General features: G+C 44.2%; 1 long non-coding RNA gene across 1 annotated transcript; it reads right to left on the bottom strand.

Annotated features, from left to right (window-relative positions):
- Positions 1 to 4,489: 4,489 nt before the first annotated feature.
- Positions 4,490 to 9,585, bottom strand: LOC146182944 (uncharacterized). The gene is made up of 3 exons (XR_014708446.1): positions 9,384 to 9,585; positions 7,611 to 7,726; positions 4,490 to 4,652 (listed from the first exon to the last, which is right to left on the bottom strand). It is a non-coding gene; the product is annotated as an uncharacterized LOC146182944 (long non-coding RNA).
- Positions 9,586 to 11,179: the final 1,594 nt, after the last annotated feature.

Genomic DNA, 11,179 nt, shown 5'->3' on the forward strand with positions numbered 1-11,179 from the left:
CGTAAGAGAAGAGAAGCGCGCTCTCCCTCGAGACCGGCCGTGGTACAGCACACTGAATGGTGTGTCATCTTGTGTACCACATATAGTTACAGTTCATTGGTGAAGAAAATACAGAATGCTGGTAGTGCCCCTATTTTCCCTGATGGCTAAGGAGCCGATGCTGTATTTGCTAACCTGCTAAGTGATATACTAAGCATGCAAGCTTACAGCTTCTGTGCATCCAGGTAGCAGCAGAAATGGCTCACCTACTGAAGCACACACTGAATAAGCAGCATATAGAAAGTCGAGCTCAGATTCCAGCTTTATTGGAATCATCGGCAACTGAGATTTTCCTGCGATGTTCTTGCCGGCTAGCCTCAATGGAGAAGCGCCGCAGATGTTGGCGGCATGACTGAATTTGTACTTCATCAGGCACATCTGTTTTCGGATGTTTTGCTATGTACTGCATCAGACAATATGAAAAAAAGAAAACACATGTATCTTTTCAATTCTCCTTCATCAGCCCATGCCATACACAAATAGATCTTGCATATGGCTATGCAAGTGGTAGTACACAAAAATAGCAAAATGAAACATGGCAGTTCCATTTTGACACAGCCCTGTAGCACTGTGCATGTTAGAACAGTGGTTTTCAGCCATTGGACCCCTTGAGATGGGGGGGAGACATTTCGATAGCAGGTCACACAAATTTGAGTCAAGGCTATAACTTAGCCTCTAAAAGGCATGCACTTGATAAGCCACACCATGGCCTGCAGAGGAGATGGGGGAGAGGCATGTTGCCTCTCCCCCATCTCCTCCCGGTGCCAGCATGTTGCTGGTACCGGTGTGCATGCTGCTGAAAGAATTTGGCTCCTCGCAGCACTGCGCAGCTCGCTTGGTAGATGCTTTGCATAGATGCCCAGCCAGCAGTGCAGCCCAAGTTTCGAGTCTCAAAGATGCCGGCGTCAATGAACCTGGTAAACTGTAAACACTCTCTCGCTTTCTACCTCTCGAACAAGCTCTCAATTTCTGTAGTCCTGAGTTTATTTCGCTTTGAGAAACTGCATTTTGTTTTCAACCTCCATGCTTAACATTTTAACCCACTGCAAAAAATTATTGATGACCTAGGCAGGAGAAACAGAAAGGTAGGTCTAAAGATCAACACGCAGGAGACAGAAGTAATGTTTAACAGCCTCGGGAAGGCATAGCAGTTTACCAATAGGTAGCGAAGTACTAAAAGTAGCAAGAATATATATACTTAGGACAGGCAGTAACAACAGATCTAGACAACGAAAGGAAAATAACGAAAAATATGATGGGATAGGGTAGATTTGCCAAGTACTCGCAGATAATGACTAGAGCTGAACCAGGATAATTCGAATTATGGTTCCATCAAACTCGTGGAATATCCCCTTGAAAACTCCATGCAAAAGTATAGGGAAGCTGCGTCGCACATCGAACTCCAATTTCACTGGTCCTTCCCCAAAGACTATCGCACCACCCTCGGCAATTTGATGCGCGACGTTTTTCGAGCCACGCGCGGAAGGAATGAGAGAGAACAGTTTGACGACGGCTGATCTAGAGCAGCGCCAGGGCCTTTCCCCAAAGACGCGCGCCTTAAGCCCACCGCCGTGAAGTGTCACTCATGCGGTTAGCACTTTATATTTATATCTGGGCCATAGCAGCCGCTTCTTGATGGATGGAAAAAGCAAGGTGCCCCTGTGCTGTCCGATATCAGTGCACATTAAAGAGCCCCAGGTGGTCGAAATTTCCTGAACCCGCCACTATGGTGTCCCTCATAGCCTTAGCCACTTTGGGACATTAAACCTAAAGAGCCAAACCAAACTTACATCTCGTGATATAACAGGTAGAAAATGCAGTGAACCATATTTTTTGCATAAGTATGTTTAATTGCTTAACTATTGTATTGGTCATAACTGAAGGCCAAAGGGTTGCTGAAATATAGTCACAAAACAGTTCACTTCTGCCTCTTTATTTGGTATTGTTCATTTCAAACATGCATTCCATGTTTGTTTTAATTCAACAGAACTTTCTATGTGCTTTTGTATACCATAGCTGAACAGTTTGCACACACGGGCAAGACAGCCAGCAGACATTAGGTGCCGCCCCTTGGTCAATGCAAGGTGTGGCATTACAACTGAGGCTGGTTCAGACCAAGTGGATCACCACCACTAGTCACATTAGACTATTACAGCAGACACTCAATATTATGCAAAGTTGAGGCTGGTGCACAGCCTACAAAATTCCATATCATGCACTAGGCAGAAGCCGATGTTCAAAAATGCTGCATAGGGTCAAAAGAAGGTGTACATTAACTTAGCCTGACAGTGGTGCAGCACTCTATGTCAGAAACATCTTCACCTCAATCCACAATTTATTGTTGCTTGGCAGAGTGAACATCTTTTTTTATAGTATATGGCTACGCAAGTTAAAGTAAGTAGGGTGGTTGGTTTATAAAAGAGCTGTGAAGAAGGGTCTAGGGCAAGTTGGAGTTTGCAAGCTGAGCCAATATTTTGACAAGAGAACTTCTCATCTGGGCAGTTCAATCATTACTGCAGGGTTTAAATGCACCTTTGCTTCTGTACAAAAGCCAGGTAGGGAAGAGGGATGGCTAGAAAGAACTCTGAAAATCAAGTACCACCAGAATGTCATCCTTCTGAAGACAACCAATGAATTCACTGCGCAAAAGGTAGCAGCAGTTACCTCGTTATTCATTCAAGCCAAAACTCATATCATCCAATCTTGCATGATAGCCCCCGTGAATTCGTACCGGGACGTAATTCACGAAACTGGAAAAGGTCTTTCGGAAACCGAACATTTATAAACTCTTCAACCGCGGCATGAGATGATCCTTTCCACTTGAATGATGAGAAAGACCAAGTCAGTGCTAATAAAATTTGAAGGCACCCACGTACCTTGACAAATTCTGTTCTGCCATGTCTTGTACAGATGCAAGCTTGAAGCAGGGCTAGGAGTGAAAGAATATTTCCTTGGGTATCAATTTCTATCAGCCTGCAACCTGTGACAAGGTGACCTAAAACGAAAATAAAGAGTGGCAGCAGCAGGATAAGCCACAAGATAACCACCTGAAGCAGGTTGGATTATGACACCCGTTTCTTGAAAGGGTACAGACAGGCATCGTAAAGAGATCTAACAAGATATATGGCCACAGGGGAATACTGAGCTTTCCAGAAGAGGACAATAGAAAAAAAAAGCAAATCAGAGTAGACTACACCTGCCTAGCGAGACATTATCTGAAGAAAAGGATTCAAGTGGAGCCAAAGCAGTGGTGACAAGGAAACGTGTTTAGAAAAACACTTGCAGCTTTGCTGTTGTCTGAAGAAGGGGGGGGGGGGGGGGGGTAGTGGATTTTACACATGCTGAGAATAAACTACAATTAATGCTTTATGGGAGTGTTGTCCCTACTAGCTATAGTGCAGAGGGAATGTATGTAAGGAATTCTAGTTTTCCTTTCGAGATATTTGCACTACAGTAATCCCTCGTTATATTCGAAATATCTTTCGGTCCCGACCCAAACGCATTCATTTTAAGCCGCATTACTCGAAGTGCACGAAGAGCTTGACCCGCTTACAGCGAAGTGGCGAGCGGAGGCATCGCCGAGCGGCAGCGATGCTTTTGCGCATACAGGCGCAACAGCATGAGGCAACAATCCCTGGAGATGTGTCATGCAATGGCAATGCCAATGCCTGTCGTTGCTGGTGGCGCACACCGCACGGAACGATGGGACTCGGGACTGCGCTACTACACTGCGATGCGGACTTCCATTGCAAGCAGTGACTTTCTCTTGCTCCTTTCGAAAATTAACAATATCTAGCCACACTATCTTTTTGTTTCCTTTACTACCCTACCAAGCTTTTACTGAATTGTCTCAATGCACTCATATGCACGCATCAGACGAAGGGAGCATCTGCAGGTCCTTCGCTCAAACCGGACTGCAAAAACAACCTCCCCCCCCTCAAAAAAAGTCAGAAGTTGAGTACCCCTTAAACCTGCTTTAAATGCTGAGTCATTATCTACCTTGAATTATACCTTTTTCTGCTACTGCCACTTTTTATTTTCGTTTTCAGGTCACAGGGTTCACCGGTTCCAGGCTCATAAATTCATACCCCGAGGAAACATTCACTCCTTGCCCTGCTTCTTTCTTCTCCCTCCCTAGCATTCGTTCTTCTGAGGCAAAAGTGCATTTAAACCCTGCTAGTTATGATGGTGCTACCCAGACAAGGACAAGTCCCCTTGTCACAACACTGGCTCAGCTTGCGAACTGAGGCTTCTCCTCTACCCTTCTTTAGTGCTCTTTCATACTCTGAAGCCATCTTTCTCAAATTCAGCCTTGCTTGGTTCATGGGGTTTAAAGCACCAAAGTGGCTCATGCTAAGATGATCTAAGTACATATCCTAAAATACTGAAAATATATTCAGTATAATAGAATGTCTACTGGGAAAGTTCACTTACTTTTGAATGTGTCGACTAAAATGGTATGGTGTGCTCCATGGTAGTTGAGCCTGCAATGTAGCAACAGGCTTCCGCAGTTAGGCTCTGGACAGCAGCTCTTTCACGCATCCAAGGTGTTCCAGCAATTTCCAGGACCAAATCGGCGTTGAGTGGCACAAGCAGCACAGCCATAACCACACCTGCAGTTATAAAGGTGGCTCTTAGGCACATTGCAAGAATGATACAGAAAACTTAATAGCTTGAAGATGCCATGCACAGTGGGTTCATAATGTAGCAGCTTTTCTATAGGCATAGCTAATAATGTGCACTTACAATGCATACAGGAAGAACCCGAGATTATCCTGACAGAACAGTGCAGTAACCACAATAATAACACATCCTTTCTTTATGGCCATTCCATGTTGAATGCATCTGGATGCTTGACCCTCTCAATGTTTTTTTTTATAATTTGCAGCATTTACTACAGTCAAAAGCCATTTCCCTATCTAGGGGTTAAAGATCCTATCATGTGATAGCCTTTTGAATTTTTCTGACTACTGTACGACTGTATTCATGGAAAACTCAGTGGCTATGCAGTGAAGGCTACACAAGAAAGGGAAAGAAATAGGCTTTTGCCCCCATACTGTCGGGACAGCAAAAAACCCGCACCATCCTTTCAACCTCCCCTCCTCACCCCTCCCCTGAACAACCCACTGTCAGTGGCATGGAGACAAAGGCTGGACTCATTCCCTTTCTTGTGTAGCCTTCGCTGTCAAACACAAGAAAGTTGTCAGGGAGTGAAGTGTCCATAAAAATAATAAAAACCTTTAAAATTTCCGAAAAAAAAAATGTATATGAGCTGTACTTCTATATTATGCATGAAGAACTTGTCACTCCAAAATCATTCATTATCGATTTAGTTCTTTTTTTTTCAGTTCAAGGTGTCATCTTTAAGCTTTTAAAAACTCAGCTCGAAATATTTGAGTATTATGAAATCTTTAGCCAGAGCATTTACTACTCCAGGATGATCTAGATCTGAGCTAGTTGTTTCATGTCAAAGTTGAAGCTATAGCCTAACAGAAAAAGACACAAGGAATACGAAAGTACATGAGGCTGACTAACAACTAATCTTTGTTCAAGGATGCAGAAGAATATGAAAGCAAAAGGAAGAGGGTAAAGAAGTGAAGGGCGTTAACACGAAAAATGCACTCAGTTGTCACAATGAAATAAATGAAGTCAATGCCACAGGATCAGAGCAGAATATAAAGAAGAAAATGTATGAACATGGGTGCTGTAAAAGGCGAACCTGGAAGAGATTAAATCTAAAACCAATGCGTGAAGAAATGTGGCTAAACACAAGCGACGACAACAAAAAAGGGGGGGGGAGAGGTTGGGGCGGCTAGAACCACAAACAAGAAAACCAAGTTAGTCAAACACTAGGGCACTAAAAACTTGTAGGATTGTCCAAGACATTTCTGCTCTTCTTCAGTAGGTGCCACAGAGGCCATGCTAATAGTCATTAATTGCCACTGCTTCCAGCACGTTTTGAGTTACCTGGGTGCTCTTCCTAGCCAAGCAGGTCAGCTCGTGCACCAGTGGGCAGATCCTGTGGGCTTGCAATGCTTGCAGTGCCGAGATGTATGCCCCCCTAAGCGTTTTAATGTGCTCAAAGGTTAATAATATTGAAAAGGTGCCCAGGTGCGATATGCGTGGTTGTGAAGTGGTGTTGGCTTCAGGTTTCCCATCTAGTGTGGTAAAGTGTACGTAAAACAGATTGGTAGGTGCTATAATGAACGAGCAAAGAAGCACGCAAGGTATTCCAACAATGCTTCTCAGGAGGGGGGCATTTGTCTCAACACTGCAAGCATTGGGAACCCACAACAAGAATGTGCAGTGAATGCAGGCAGCGCTGGAAGCGGTGGCAATTACATAATGACTACGGGGATCTTCATCAGCACTGTCTTGTGGCACTCGTCGAAAAGAAGAAATACCTCGGACAGTTGTACAAGTTTTTAGCACCCTAGTGCTTGACTAAATTGGCTCTCATTGGTGTCTCCAGCCATCACCGTTCCACCCACCGCCCCCCTTTTGTTATCGCGGCGCTGGTGTTTCAGCCGCGTTTCCTCACATTGGTTTTAGCTTTTAATCTCACGCACGTCATTTTTTTGTGTTAATAATGCCCCACATTCCCTCTCCCTTTCACGTTTATATTCGTCTGCGCCCTGGAATAAGGATGAGTTGTTGGTCAACCTTGTGTCTCGTTGCCTTCCATGTGAGTGTGTTTTTCTGTTAGGCTATAGTTTCACCTTTGATATGTACTATTCGGGAAGAGACTATTTCCCCTCAGTTTCAATAAATAACTTACATGAAAAACACCAAACGTGCAAGCATTCTGTAGTGTACTGAGTATTCAGATGAAAATTACACACTAAGAAAATTACATGCGCACACAGCAAACACGAAGTTTGCTTAGCAATTTGACATGATGTGTGACTGCTCATGCACATTTCAGGTTTAGAATCAAAGCTCATGAAGTCATGAACCTGAGAATAAAGAAGTTTGGCCTCAAAAAGCTGAACTGTAGCCAGCATATGTATTTGTCATTCAACTTTATAAACATCATGAATCCCCATTCGCTCCTCCTTTCCTCAACTTTGTTTCAAGCAGGAAAAAAAAAAGGGAGCACGAGCAGTCACACACAGCATGTAAGGTTGACTAGATAAGCAAACTGTAACATGTTCAGCTACAGACACGAGCAAAATGCAGTTGCAGTGTTACAGCCTTGTCAAGAGTGCACTCCCTCAGAAAGTCGAAAACAACTTGTATCAAACTGCACTCCAGCTGTCGTCAGCCACCACAAATATGCTGAGGCCTTGTCTCAGCTCCAGTGGCCAACACTTTGCAATGCCTGCGTCAGTTTAGGGCACGCTGTTGAGCATTCGGGTTAAGCATGCTGATGGCCCTAACAAAAGTAACATGAGTACGTCTATATTAATCCAGTAAACATACATGATGCAATTGAGGCTCACAATAACACACCTGTACAAATAACAATGACCCAGCAAAACAGCACTGTCAGGTCAGCTGGCACTGTACCATGTTACAGACTGGAGTAGCGATGTGCCCAGAAATGAAAGTAGCATCCATGCAGTGCAGACCTTGAATGGCTGGAAGGTGCAGCTTCCAGCATGAACCATGCCTGCAGTCTTTGTTACACAAAGATCCAGCTATGAAGCTTGGGAGACGGACTCCATCAGATGCCAAGTTTTAACACCTGCATGAAGATGTATGGTAAAATTGGTGCATTTTTTTGCCTTTATGTCAGATGAAATAAAACTAAACAAGGCAATAGCTGCACCTAAAGGTATATTTCATATGGCAGTAAAGTTTTTCTAGTCCTGCATCAATATCAGTATGGCAGAGAGACAACGTGCTGGCTCGATAAAGAAAATTAACCTCAAGCAAGATAGTTAAAAGCATTAGTACTGGCTCCCTACAAGGAAATTCAAATTTCACATTCACACAGAGGTTATTACAAGACATTTTCAGGCTGCTGCGTGGCGTACTACTAATGTGCCGCATGGCCTTAAACTTGTTTCCCCGCATTAAACTCTGAACTGTGAATTTTTTCTTTTGTATCCCTGTATGTGCCAGAGCACCGAACGAAGGTTGAGAGGAAGCCTCAGTTTGCAAGTCGAGCCACAGTTCTATAAAGAGGACTTGTCTTTATTTGGGCAGCTAGACGAAGACAAATCCACTTGTCGAAACGTTGGCTTGGGTTAAGATCTGAGGCTCCCCTTCTACCCCTGTTCAGTGATCTTTTAAACTGTTCAGCCACCCTGTATGTGCCAGGCATTTGTCGAGACCTTACCGCAGTTGCTTAAGTAGTTTTCTACGCTCTAAACACCACTTTCTTGAGATTAGCAAAATCTAATAGTTTGTTAACTGGAACCAGCACACTACACTAATGTTAGTTTGGTACAGTCTTAAAATAAATTAATCTCCAAAGGTGAACGCATAATTAAATTTTGTGCTATTTGGTTCAGGCCTTTGTCATAATCTTTTTTCTCACCTACCGTTATTTTCTACGTATAATGCCTCGTGTAAACCTGCCCATAGCCCAGAATTCCATGTTTCAGTGTTTGCAAATAAATATATACGTAGTGTAGCAACAAATCATTACCACGAGAGTGCACCCGTCAGTTTATAGTACACAGCCACGTGCCAATGCTAAGGTGCATACTATGAATGAAATTACTACGATTATTAGGATAATTTTTCCAATTATAAACATACGAATTCTGAAATATGTTAGCAGTAAATAAAACACAAAGTTCTGGTAACCGCGGTTACCAAGTGCCAGCTGGTGCCAGCTGCAGTTGTATTGAAAACCTATTGCTTCCATAAAATCATTGCGGAGGTAGCCGACTCACCATTCTTTCAAAATAAAGAAAATGAGTTCACGTCCTGACAAAATATTTCGTCCTCACCTTATATCGAGTCGAATTTAGTACGCTGCTTCTCAGTACGAGCCCTCACAAGCCGCCGAGTTGTACGCGTTTGCGGTTTATATGTGGCTATCGTCAACGCGGTGTTCAGAATCGCTCACTGGGGGTCTCTCAAGAAGCGCGAAGCAACAACTCATGTTCCTGCATAAATAGATACGCGCTGTAAACTAGCTGTGGCCCTCTCCGTTTTTATTCTTCATACGCTGTCAAAATCAATCCCTGCTCATTCAATGTAGCCCACAACGGTCGCTCGAGAAATTGCACGTGCATTTCACTCCGCGACGCGCGATCCAAAGTCTGTAATTTCCACATTTGTACAATGCGCTGTGTCAGATTCGCTTTTTCATTTTTGCGTCCAGCACCTTAGAGCCCAGCAAGAATGGAATGCGAGCGGAAAATCAAACCAACAGGCAAAATACTCACCGGCTTTGCTAGTGATGACAGCACCGCGCTCGTCCTTACGTCGTTACTTTGCTCCGAAGACGCTGGACGTGCGCCCGGGAAAAGTGGCCATCTTCAGATTCAACCGTACATCATACAAGCATACAAGCTTACGAGCAGTGTATTTGCAAACAGCAAAGCTGCGTACACAGAGAGTATCGCGGCTGCCGCGGCCGTTGCGCCCACCTACGTCGCAAGCCCATTTTTCGACCATATTTTTCGTGACCGGTTCGACAAGTGGCCGTTAAGTGTCGCTTACTCACTCATATTTTTTTTATTTATTAACTTCTCTAATGGCTTATTATTTATAATATTACGCCTCTTTAACACTACTCAATATTTTAACATTATTTAAAAGCTAATGGGTGCAAAATTAGAAACAATTACTATTTCTCACTCTGTTTTTTTTATTTTAGTATATGGTATGCAGCGCTAACCGACAGCGGTAAAATTATGAACTAAACTGCAAGCTACAGACGGCGCGCTTTGAGAGGGATAATCTCGGTGGGTTTGGCAATCCCCGGTCAGCTGATTTTTGATCGCACCCGTATAAAATGTGTAAATGTTTGTGATACTCTGAGTGCAACGTCGCAAGTGACAACTGAAGCAACCTGCCTTGCCGTCGGAACACCAAGAAGCTTCATGGCGTGTGACAAGCTGTGTACGTGCGCGTGCGCATGTCGTGTCAAATGAGGCTATGGTCGTGTACGATCAGCCTCAAGCATGCCACGCGAGAAGCATCTGTGTTTGTAGATAATCCGTGTTTCAGCGCGCGAGCGCACGTTTCGTACGATCGGCCACAAGCGTGCCATTCATTAATAAGCCGATGCGAGGAACCCCCGTGTTTGTAAATAAATAAGCCGTGTTTCTACGTGCCTGTGTGCGTGTCGTGTACGATGGGCCAAGTGCGTCACTCATCCATAAAACGAAGCGAGAAACGCCTGTGTTTGTAGATTGGCACGCAGCAATTGTATGTGAGGAGGGCACAGTGAAGCGGAAACAGCCATTTCGAAGCTTTCCTCGAGTGGCTGTCTCGTCTGGAAGAAAGTGCATGAAGCTGTGTTCGGAATTTGGGCTTGGAGCGGCGAAGATCGCACCTACTGTTTCATCATCATCATCATCATCATCAGCCTGATTATACCCACTGCAGGGCGAAGGCCTCTCCCATATCTCTCCACTTAACCCGGTTCTGTGCTAGCTGCATCCACTTGACCCCTGCGAACTTCTTAATCTCATCCGCCCACCTAACTTTCTGCCGCCCCCTGCTACGCTTTCCTTCCCTTGGAATCCAGTTTGTTACCCTCAGCGACCATCGGTTATCCTCTCTTCGCACTACATGTCCTGCCCATGTCCATTTCTTCTTCTTAATTTCCACTAGAATGTCGTTAACTTGAGTTATTTCTCTGACCCACTCTGCACGCTTTCTATCTCTTAATGTTACCCCTACCATTTTTCATTCCATAGCCCTCTGGGTTGTCCTCAACTTAAGTAGAACTCTCTTGGTTAGCCTCCACGTTTCAGCCCCATAGGTGAGTGCAGGCAAGATGCAACTGTTGTATACTTTCCTCTTGAGCGATACCGGTAAGCTGCTAGTCATAATCTGCGAGTGCTTGCCAAATGCGTTCCATCCCAATCTTATTCTTCTTGTTATTTCCTTTTCATGGTCCGGATCTGCGGTTACTACCTGTCCTAAGTAGATATATTCGCCTACTACTTCCAGTATTTCGCTACCTAATGTAAACTCCTGTTCCTTCCCGAGGCTGTTGAACATTACCTTA

This window comes from Amblyomma maculatum, chromosome 7 (genome assembly GCF_055883805.1).
Source record: "Amblyomma maculatum isolate TAMU_Amacu chromosome 7, ASM5588380v1, whole genome shotgun sequence".
NCBI classification, from domain to species: domain Eukaryota; kingdom Metazoa; phylum Arthropoda; class Arachnida; order Ixodida; family Ixodidae; genus Amblyomma; species Amblyomma maculatum.